Genomic DNA, 9,460 nt, shown 5'->3' with positions numbered 1-9,460 from the left:
TAAAAAATACATTTCTTGAATTAAACAAAATAAAACTGAGATATAATCTTCGACACAGGAGTCTGTGAATTAAACGTGAAGCCGAAGCTTATATGTCTATGTGTGTGTATGTTTGAGTATCTCTCTGTATTTCAGTAGTGTCCAAAAGGATTAGGCCCCATTGCATGGGGCTCTTTACAAACTCATATTTAACGCTTGAGCCCTTAAGAACTTCCCATCAAAGGCCTTAGTGTTATAATGACATCTAAATGGTTAGACTCCTGCTCCTGTGCAGTGCCCTATTGTCTTCAGGGAGTTGCAGCACAAACTTAGGGTTCTGCCCTCTTGGTTGGCATGTTGATTTAGCTTAAGGCAAGCCACGTCAGGTGGGTGTCACAAAGAGGCTGAGGCAAAGAGGAAGAATGAGTATAATAGCCATAAGAATGTGTGGCCACACATAATATCTCCGTGCCCATTTTTATACAGACATAAATATACCAGATATATCAGTCGTACTGATAATCTTTACTATATTCTCATTTGCCTAGCTTTCTGTAGCTATGTAACACCCTTAGCCCCTCCACCCACCAGTCACAGGGTGAAATCCTGGCCCCCTTGAAATCAATGGGAGTTTTATCATTGATAGCAGTGGAATGAGAATTTCACCTCCCCTCCCCACCAGTCTATTAATAACTTTTTGGCTAAAGCCCAAGACTGGGAGGAAGGAGATTTGGGTTTTGGTCCTTGTTCTTCCACAGACTTCATGTATAACCATGGACAAGTCATTTTAATCTTGTTGTGCCTCAATTTCCTCATTTTGAAAAATGGCATATCTTCATTTCAGGGTGATGTGATACTAAACTGATATTTGTAAGTATACTGAGACCTTCTGATGGGAAACACTACCCTGTAGAGATTGCACCATGCTATTATGAATTAAGTATCGTGGTATAATTCTCTTTCTGTCTTATAGGTTTATACCTGAGCCCATCTCAATAACGTGAGAGTTTGTGATGTCATACTCACTTTTCCTAAGTGAGCTTAAATGATGAAGTGAAAAAGGAAGGTATATTCTATTATATTATTTGGAGTTTAATCCCTTTAAATCATTTGTGTACAGAACTCTAACTGAAGTCAATAGGAGTTCTGTGAGTAGAATGGTTGCAGGCTTAGACTAGTAAAGCATATTTGTCTTTTCTATTTCAGCAACAATGTGTGTGAATCTCTGTATCTCTATATCTACACAGATGTGTATATAAATATGCTTTTCCTACCAAACGTCTGCTTAGAAGATTGGTAACTAGATATCCTGAGCATCTGAAAAAGCGGTATCTGAAGCTAGAGTGAAAAAAATTCAAATGAATATAGATTTTCAAGACTAGTTACAGAAACATTCTAGTGAGAAATGAAATCATGTCCTTACTGGTGCCCTGACACTAATGATGCCTGTTTGAAATGAAAACTATGACTTTAGACTGTTGGCAGAAGAGGAAATGAGAGGCCGAGGGCATAGACAGTTTTCAAACTGAAAACTGAAACATTTCTGTGAGTTAAGGATTTACATCCATTTAAAAATCAAAACAACAACCCACACTGTGGTTCTCATTTGGTTCTAACTGATATCAGCGGTACTCCACTATCTTCAGTAGAGTAACCTTGGTTTACATTGGTTTATGTGAAAAAAGAACTAGGTCTTTTGATTTAAAGACTCTCACTACATTTTCTGGTAACTTGCTTCCTCTCTTTCCTGCCTGCAACCCCTTCCTCCCAGGGTATGTCTAGATGGCAATCTAAACCCAGGGTTAGTGGGACTTGAGTCAGCTGACCCATGTTAGGGAACCCTGAGTTTGAGCATCTACATTCTATTTTAATCCTCTGTTAAGACTTTTCTAACTCATGCTCTGGTGTCCACACTGCAGTCCTCAGACTCAGGTCAAAGTAACTATATCCCAGAGTCCTTAGCACCCCCACGCACCCTGAAATGTGGCCACTCTAGCCCTAGGACCATGATGCACTGCAGGAAAACTTTACTCCTTGCCTTGCATGCTACCAGGAGGTAGCTTGCTTTGCAAAAGGCTTGACTTGTTCGCTTTCTATGACAAACCCAGGAGGCTCTCTGTTCATGTGCTTGCAGACTGGTGATCAGAAGAGAATGGATTAATGCTGACCTGAGCTGCTCTTTGCAAAGAGAGTGCGTCTTCCATTTTCTATAGAATAGATTGCAGATTGTTGGTACAGAGAGTAGTAAGGAAGGTGTCCCACAGAATTGTGGAATACTTCTGGCTGTCTCCCGGGATCCAAGTCAAGTGGGGCTGCACCTACACTGCAGAGCAATAGGGCTCAGACCCTAGGTCCTGGCTTAACTGAAGCTCAGACCGTTCAGCCCTGCAGTGTCCTGAACCCTATGTCTGAGCCTTGGGTTGGGGCAATTGCAGTGAGGACACAAGGGGGGGGGGTTAAGCTTGAGCCTGGGTTCAAGCGCTGGCATACATTGCAGTGTAGATATATAATCATATCTTGATTGCTTTACTCATATGAGTTGTTCCATTGCAACCAATGAGACCACACAAGTAAGGCCAGTGGTATTTTTAGAGGTGTTTATAATAATTAACTGTAATTGTCAATCACAGTCAAACCTAACTTATACAATAATAAATAATAATAATAAATAATTCAAATAGATAATGCACTGTCACCTCTTTCTTTTTACTATCTGTATATTTATACTATGCCAGTAAGAAATAATAGTCAGTATCCTATCACTTTTCCAAACCATAGTAGTGACAGAAAAAGTTTTTGTACATTAACTGAAAACAAATTTTTTAGAATGCTTAATATGTAATAGTGATATGTAAACTATGTATCAGAATAATGACAAGACCTGCAAATGATGGTTTATCTGCTAGAGCAGAGACAAGACAAAGCGATGGCAAACAGTATTTCCTCTCTTTTTGGTGCTTTGTGTAAGAGAGTGATTTTTGCCATCGGTGTAGCTTGTGCTGTTTAATGCAATAGAAATGAAATGTGTGCCCAGTGTGCATACCTTTCATTACACTTTTAACTATTTTATTTTAAGGATAAGGAGAGGCTGAGGGAACTAGGCTTGTTTAGTCTGCAGAAGAGAAGAATGAGGGGAGATTTGATAGCAGCCTTTAACTACCTGAAAGGGGGTTCCAGGGAGGACGGAGCTAGGCTGTTCTCAGTGGTGGCAGATAACAGAACAAGGAGCAACGGTCTCAAGTTACAGTGGGGGAGGTCTAGGTTGGACATTAGGAAAAAGTTTTTCACTAAGAGGGTGGTGAAGCACTGGAATGGGTTACGTAGAGAGGTGGTGGAATCTCCATCTTTAGGGGTTTTTAAGCTGCGGCTTGACAAAACCCTCGCTGGGATTATTTAGCTAAGGTTAGTCCTGCTTTGAGCAGGGGGTTGACCTAGATGACCTCCTGAGGTCCCTTCCAACTCTATGATTCTATGATATGTACTGACATGGAATAATCATGGTAGGTTATAAATAATGAACAAAATATAAAAAATCACTGCCCCATGCACGGAGTAAGTGCAGACATTGTCTGCTTTGCAGTGCTCCTTGCTGTGCCAGAAACTCAGATGCAGTATGTAGCTAAAATTCTGAGCTGCCCAAGAAAAGCTTTTCCAAAACTGAACGTCTAATTTCTGTATATGTATGCAGCATGTAGATACTCTGGTGACTGGTGTTATAGGAAAACCTGAAAGAGGAAAATATTTGTGATAAACATTTTCATTTTTGTATTCTTCCTTGAACAGCTGCCCTCTCACTACATTCTCACCCAGAGCAGAAAACTAGCCAGATCTAGGAGGGACATAAGGCAAAAATCTGTTCTTGGTGTTCCAAGTGTTGTATTTAAATAATAATTCTATGGCATGGTGCTAGCCTGTGACAGATCACAGGTCTCATCCCCACAGCTCCCCAGGCAGTGCTCAGACAGCAGCTGCCACCTGGTAGCTCACTGGAACCTCTGGAGAAGGGGGCCAGCAGTGCTCTAGCTCACCAGAGGCTCTACCCAGGAAGCTCCTGATTGGGGGAGATATTCAGCCCCACCAATAAGTTCAGATGCACTACTTAAGCCAGAAGGAGACACAGGAAGTTGTCCAAGCAACTTGATAGATCCCTGGCTGGTTGCCATTTTGGACCCTGTCTGCTCTCTTGGAATCCTGAGCCCTGCCTCCCAGCCTGTTCAGGTGTCCTGCCCTCTTTGTTCCAGTCCTTGCTCCTTACACCTAGTTCCTTCTTTCCTGCCCTGCTCCAGGTCCCCTCTCCTCTACCCTACCCCCAACTCTGACTCTGGCTTGACCACTGGTTTGAGTCCAGACTCTGGCTTCAACCCTGTGCTTCACCCCGGCTCTGTTTTTATCCCTAGCTCATACCCCGACTCTGACTCCAGCTTCAAACCTTGGCTGACTCCTGACTGTGTCTCCAACTCTCACCCTCGGCTCCAATTCCTGGCACCCACCTCTGACTAGTAGGCCTTACCTCCCATGCCCTGATCCTTACATAGTCTCTGTACAAACACACAGAAAAACAAGGCCCTTATACCAAGCATTGTATTTCTAAATTTGTTTTCATTAGAACGAAAACCGAAAATTGTGACATTTCATACAAAAATGAAATCTATGAAAACATTTCAATTCAGAACCATGATTTTTTTTGCTGATAATGTAAAATTGTTTTTATTTTGATAATGTCAAAACATTGTAATAGCATATAAAATATTAACTATAATGTAAAATACATTATATTAAAATATTAATATTGATATCATATAGATCTAAATTAATAACTTGAAATGATAAAGTCAAAATGAAACATGTTCACCTTTTCAAAAAGGAAATATTTAAACATTTTCCTGTTGAAAAATTTGTCAATATCGACACATTTGCATGAAATGTCTCAATTTTGACGAAACTGCATTTTCTGATAGAAAATTATTTCACTGAGAAGTTTGTGGTTTTTTTATCAGCTCTAAAGCACAGTTTGTATATTGAAAACTGTACAGCTCCAGAACTTTACAATTCAAAGACTCTTACAGGATATTTCTTGGCCTACAGATTGAATTCCATTGAATAACATTCATTCTAGTAAAACAATACATTTCTTTCTGCATGACAGGTGGATTTATGAACCTCCAGCACTTTATGGCAGTGAGTGGCCTGGATATACACCATAGATTCATAAAAGGTAACTTACTGCTTAAATCTTCCTGACTATTAAGCATAGAATATGTTCTCTTTGCATTTAGTACAGGGAAGACAGAAGATAAAAAAGCTGGATGTTTTAATTAGAATTGAATCCATTCTATGCTCAATAAAGGATTTCTAAACTTTCAGATAATTAAAATATAGCTGTACACATGTACGAATTTTCCACAGCCAACACTTTTTTGGCTCCAACTTAATGCTATTAGATTACACATGCCAAACGGGTTTGGTCTATGTCACTAGTATGCTCATGGTAAGAAGCTGGTTATTTTTTTCTCCAGGAACCCAAGCTTTGGTATTTTTCTTGTTTTCTGAGTAGACTGTACTCCATGTGGTTGCTATGCATGACAAAGTAGCAGGACTCATAGTCCTTCGAACCTTGGAGCTTTTGTATCTTTTGCAATGCTTTCATATTTGCAGTACTCTGTAATATCATCAAATTAAATGGGAATTATTATTGCTGAATCATAGGTATAATCAGTGTATCTACAAAGTTAGAAGTTCATATATTCATCGATTTTTAAGATCAGAAGAAGGACCAATAGATCATCGAGTTTGACCTTATGTATATCACGGGCCATAGAATTTCATCTACTTACTTCTATATTGAGCCAAATAACATATGTAATTTCCCTCCCTTCTCAGCCCAATTGTCAAGTTGGGTGCCTGAAGTTTGGCTCTTAAATACTTATTTATATACCTAAATAAGTGGTCCGATATTCTACAAGTGCTGATCATTCAGCAGCTCCCGCTGACTTAAGTGGGACCTATTGAGTGCTCAGCACTCTTAGAAAATCAGACTACTTATTTAGGTAAATACATAGACATTTAAGAGCCTAACTCTGTAGCTGAAGCCTGGCCTGACGTGAGTAATTAACACATGGGAGGAGGCCTTATACTTTGGAAGACAGGACTAAGGAGGTAAACGAATGATTAGTCCAAAAACAGAAGAATTGTGCTAAATAAAGTAAATAAATAGGTCAGCAGGCTAATGACTGAGCCGACTAAGATAAGAAGGATAATACCCAGGGAACTATTTACTATGAACTAGATAAAAAGGGACAAAATAAGTTAGGAATGTAGAGATGAAGTAAAGATGAAGTCAAAACATGAACAGCTTGAGAACAGAGCATACAGTACAGGGATTAGTTCTTGCTCAGTAATAAGCCACTACTAAAATGTATAATGCAACATATAGTAAATGCAATGAGATGTGTAAATATATATCAGTGGCGGCCAAACTTACTGATCCCCTAAGACCCCCCCCTCCCACTGGGCAGATTCCTCTAGCCCCACCATCCTTCTGCAAGGCAGAAACTCTGAGCTCCCCATCTCACTTTAGTAAGAGGAGAAGGGGGGCTCCAAGAGCTGCACTTCAACTGTAAAGGAGCTGCATGCAACCCATGAGCCACAGTTTGGCCATCCCTGATATATATAAAGAGAGAAAGTTTCAGTGCAGCTTTGGAGCTGTGATGTACCCTGTATCCACCCATCTGCGCTTGAGCCCGATCAACTCAGTGTAGTGTTGCTGTATGCCAAATTTAGATACCCGAGTGATTAAATCTGGAATCAAACTGCATTCTTGAGGAGCTGAGTGGAAAGAGGTCTCAAAGGGAATCCCAACATACTTTAGGTACCTTTTTAAAAAAAGAAATCTTAGCTAACTGTTTAGTCAAACATCTTATTTCAGTAGGGACATCTCTTTTTCACTGGAAAATTCTAAAATTCAGCATTAACTTATCTATTGATATGGAGAGAAACGTCTTGGTCCTTATTTAGTCTTTATTTAGTCTTGGTCCTTATTTAGTTGATACGATTTGCCTGCTTACAGCAGTACCATGGAGAGGATGGTGGTAAAGTGAGGAAAAAAGTATAATCAAATTGATGTATTCCATTCTGTACCATAAGTAATCATTGTTACAGCTGCTTACCAAAACGTGGAAGTTTCAATATTAGAGATAATGCCAATTTAGATATCATTATTTCATAAAACACAAGTATGATTTTATTGTATAATGGATTTAGATGTGCAAGCTTATTCCATTTATTTTTAGTTTGACGATACCTGAAGCAACTGCAGCAAGAAAGAAGCAATTATATTCTATTAACTGAAATTTTCAATGTGAGAGAATAGAAACTAAGCAAAGTTTACTATTTTTTTTTTCACTTTCAGCCTTATTAGGATCCAAGGAAACTGTCTATGATCATCTCAAACAACTCTTTGACAACTGGTGGCCAGACATGAGAGTGGACTTATTTAGTTAGCAATCTCTCCTATCGAGTAACTATATTCACAGAGCAAGTATAGCTCTGTTTATAATCAAACTGACTCTTGACCTAAAATACAGCAGTGGAGTTAGTCTTTCAGTAAAGTTATTGTGGATTTACAGTAGTGTAGCTGAGATCAGAATTTTCACTACTTTATGTCTGTATTCTGTTTATTGATTGACTGAAGACTCAAATCAAGACTGCCATCTCTAGGGTGATCAGTTTTTCACATTTAACAACAGGGATATTTAACATTTAACAAGAGGGAGAAGGATGTAGGACGGGGTCAAAAAGGTATGCACTGGAGTGTCTTTTCGTCTCCTCCCATCACACCTGTTTCCTCACCCTCTCCTACTCCCCCCTTCCATTCTCTTCCCTATGCTTCAGTCTAGTCCTCCTTCCCTCTTCCTTTCCTACTCATTCATATGTGCATTCTTCACATTTATTTATTCTGTGTCTCTATTGTATTCCTTCTCTTTCCTTTGTCTCCCCACTTACTCCCTTTTCCTCTTTGACCACATCTTGCAAGTCAGGTACTCACTTCTGGTACAGGTGGTGAGCTGAAGCACAGATGCCAGCCCAGCAATCTGTATATGGCGGTGATGGGAATGAATTGCCTGCAGGCTCATCAGCACTGGTACTAACCAGAATCTGATTGTACTTGTGTATGAGAACTCACTTAAAGGCAGGTGCAGTGTGAGAAGCTTTATGAAGGATACGGTGATTGGTCCTTGAGTCTTATATATGCTCATCTAGCCTGTAGTCAGTTTCATCAGCTGAGCTGGCTTCCAACAAGATGAAATTGTCCCAACACAATGGAGAAATTTAATGCCACCAAAACTTGATTCGATTTCCTGCAGGGAGTTCCCAAATAAAACTTGCTATTTCACTGCTGGAAGCCAAGTGAGTGCAAGATAAACCAAGGAAATTGCAATATAGCAAAAGTAAATATAGTACTTTTGCAATAAGATGTATAAATAAATTTCACACAGAGATAAGATTTGTTATTTGAGAATTTATTTGAAATGTGGGAAGATACTTTCTCATAAAAATTCTCTTTACTTTACCGTGTTTTGCAGCAACCTTGTTGTGAATGTCATTCATTTGGTGACACCTGAAGGAACAACAGGTGATTTTATTTGGAAATTAACAACACACACATTCAATGCACTGGGATTACATTCTTTCTAATGTAGGATACCATCATTTTTTCACAGGTAAATGTGTCCAGTGAATGGTTCATCGAATACTAGGAACTGCCATCCTAGGACAAATTGTCCAGCTAATCCAATATTCTGTCTGATACAGTGGCCAGCACCAGCTGACTGAGTTTAAAAAAAAAACAAGTAAAAAAGCAAACCCTGTACAACCAGCAATGATGAAATAATATGCTCACAAGGAAAGTTTCTTCCTGATCCTATTAATTAAAGGTTGTTATGTGCCCTGAAACTTGAGTATTGATATCTATTTCAAACCCCTTCAAGTTTTTTTCTAAGTGATAGTCTACACTAGAAGCACGTGTGCCCTTATTGCCAAGAAGGATAACAGCATATTGGGCTGCATTAGTAAGAGTACTGTTAACGAATTGAGGGAAGTGATTATTCCTCTCTATTCAGTACTGATGAGTCCACATTTGGAATATTGTTTCCAGTTTTGGGCCACCCAGTCCAGGAAGGATGTGGACAAATTAGAGAGAGTCCAGCGAAGGTCAATGAAAATGATTAGGAGGTTGGAGCACATGACTTATGAGGAGAGGCTAAGGGAACTAGTCTTGTTTAGTTTGCAGAAGAGAAGAATGTGGGGAGATTTGATAGCAGCCTTTAACTACCTGAAAGGGGGTTCCAGGGGGGATGGAGCTAAGCTGTTCTCAGTGGTAGTAGATGACAGAACTAGGAGCAATGGTCTCAAGTTGCAGTCGGGGAGGTCTAGGATGAATATTAGGAAAATCTTTTTCACTATGAGTGTGGTGAAACCCTGG

The 9,460-nt window shown here is 39.6% G+C and overlaps 1 long non-coding RNA gene across 1 annotated transcript; it reads left to right on the top strand.

The window, feature by feature from the left end:
• Positions 1–744: 744 nt before the first annotated feature.
• Positions 745–8,922, top strand: LOC137152181 (uncharacterized). Its single transcript, XR_010919464.1, has 5 exons — positions 745–849; positions 953–1,045; positions 5,126–5,194; positions 8,562–8,611; positions 8,700–8,922. It is a non-coding gene; the product is annotated as an uncharacterized lncRNA (long non-coding RNA).
• The last annotated feature ends 538 nt before the right edge of the window (positions 8,923–9,460 follow it).

This window comes from Emydura macquarii, unplaced genomic scaffold, assembly GCF_026122565.2.
Source record: "Emydura macquarii macquarii isolate MOO-44397 ecotype Brisbane River unplaced genomic scaffold, CSIRO-AGI_Emac_v2 contig_1146, whole genome shotgun sequence".
NCBI classification, from domain to species: domain Eukaryota; kingdom Metazoa; phylum Chordata; order Testudines; family Chelidae; genus Emydura; species Emydura macquarii.
Note: the sequence above shows the minus strand (reverse complement) of the source record. Positions and strands in the feature narration are given on the sequence as shown.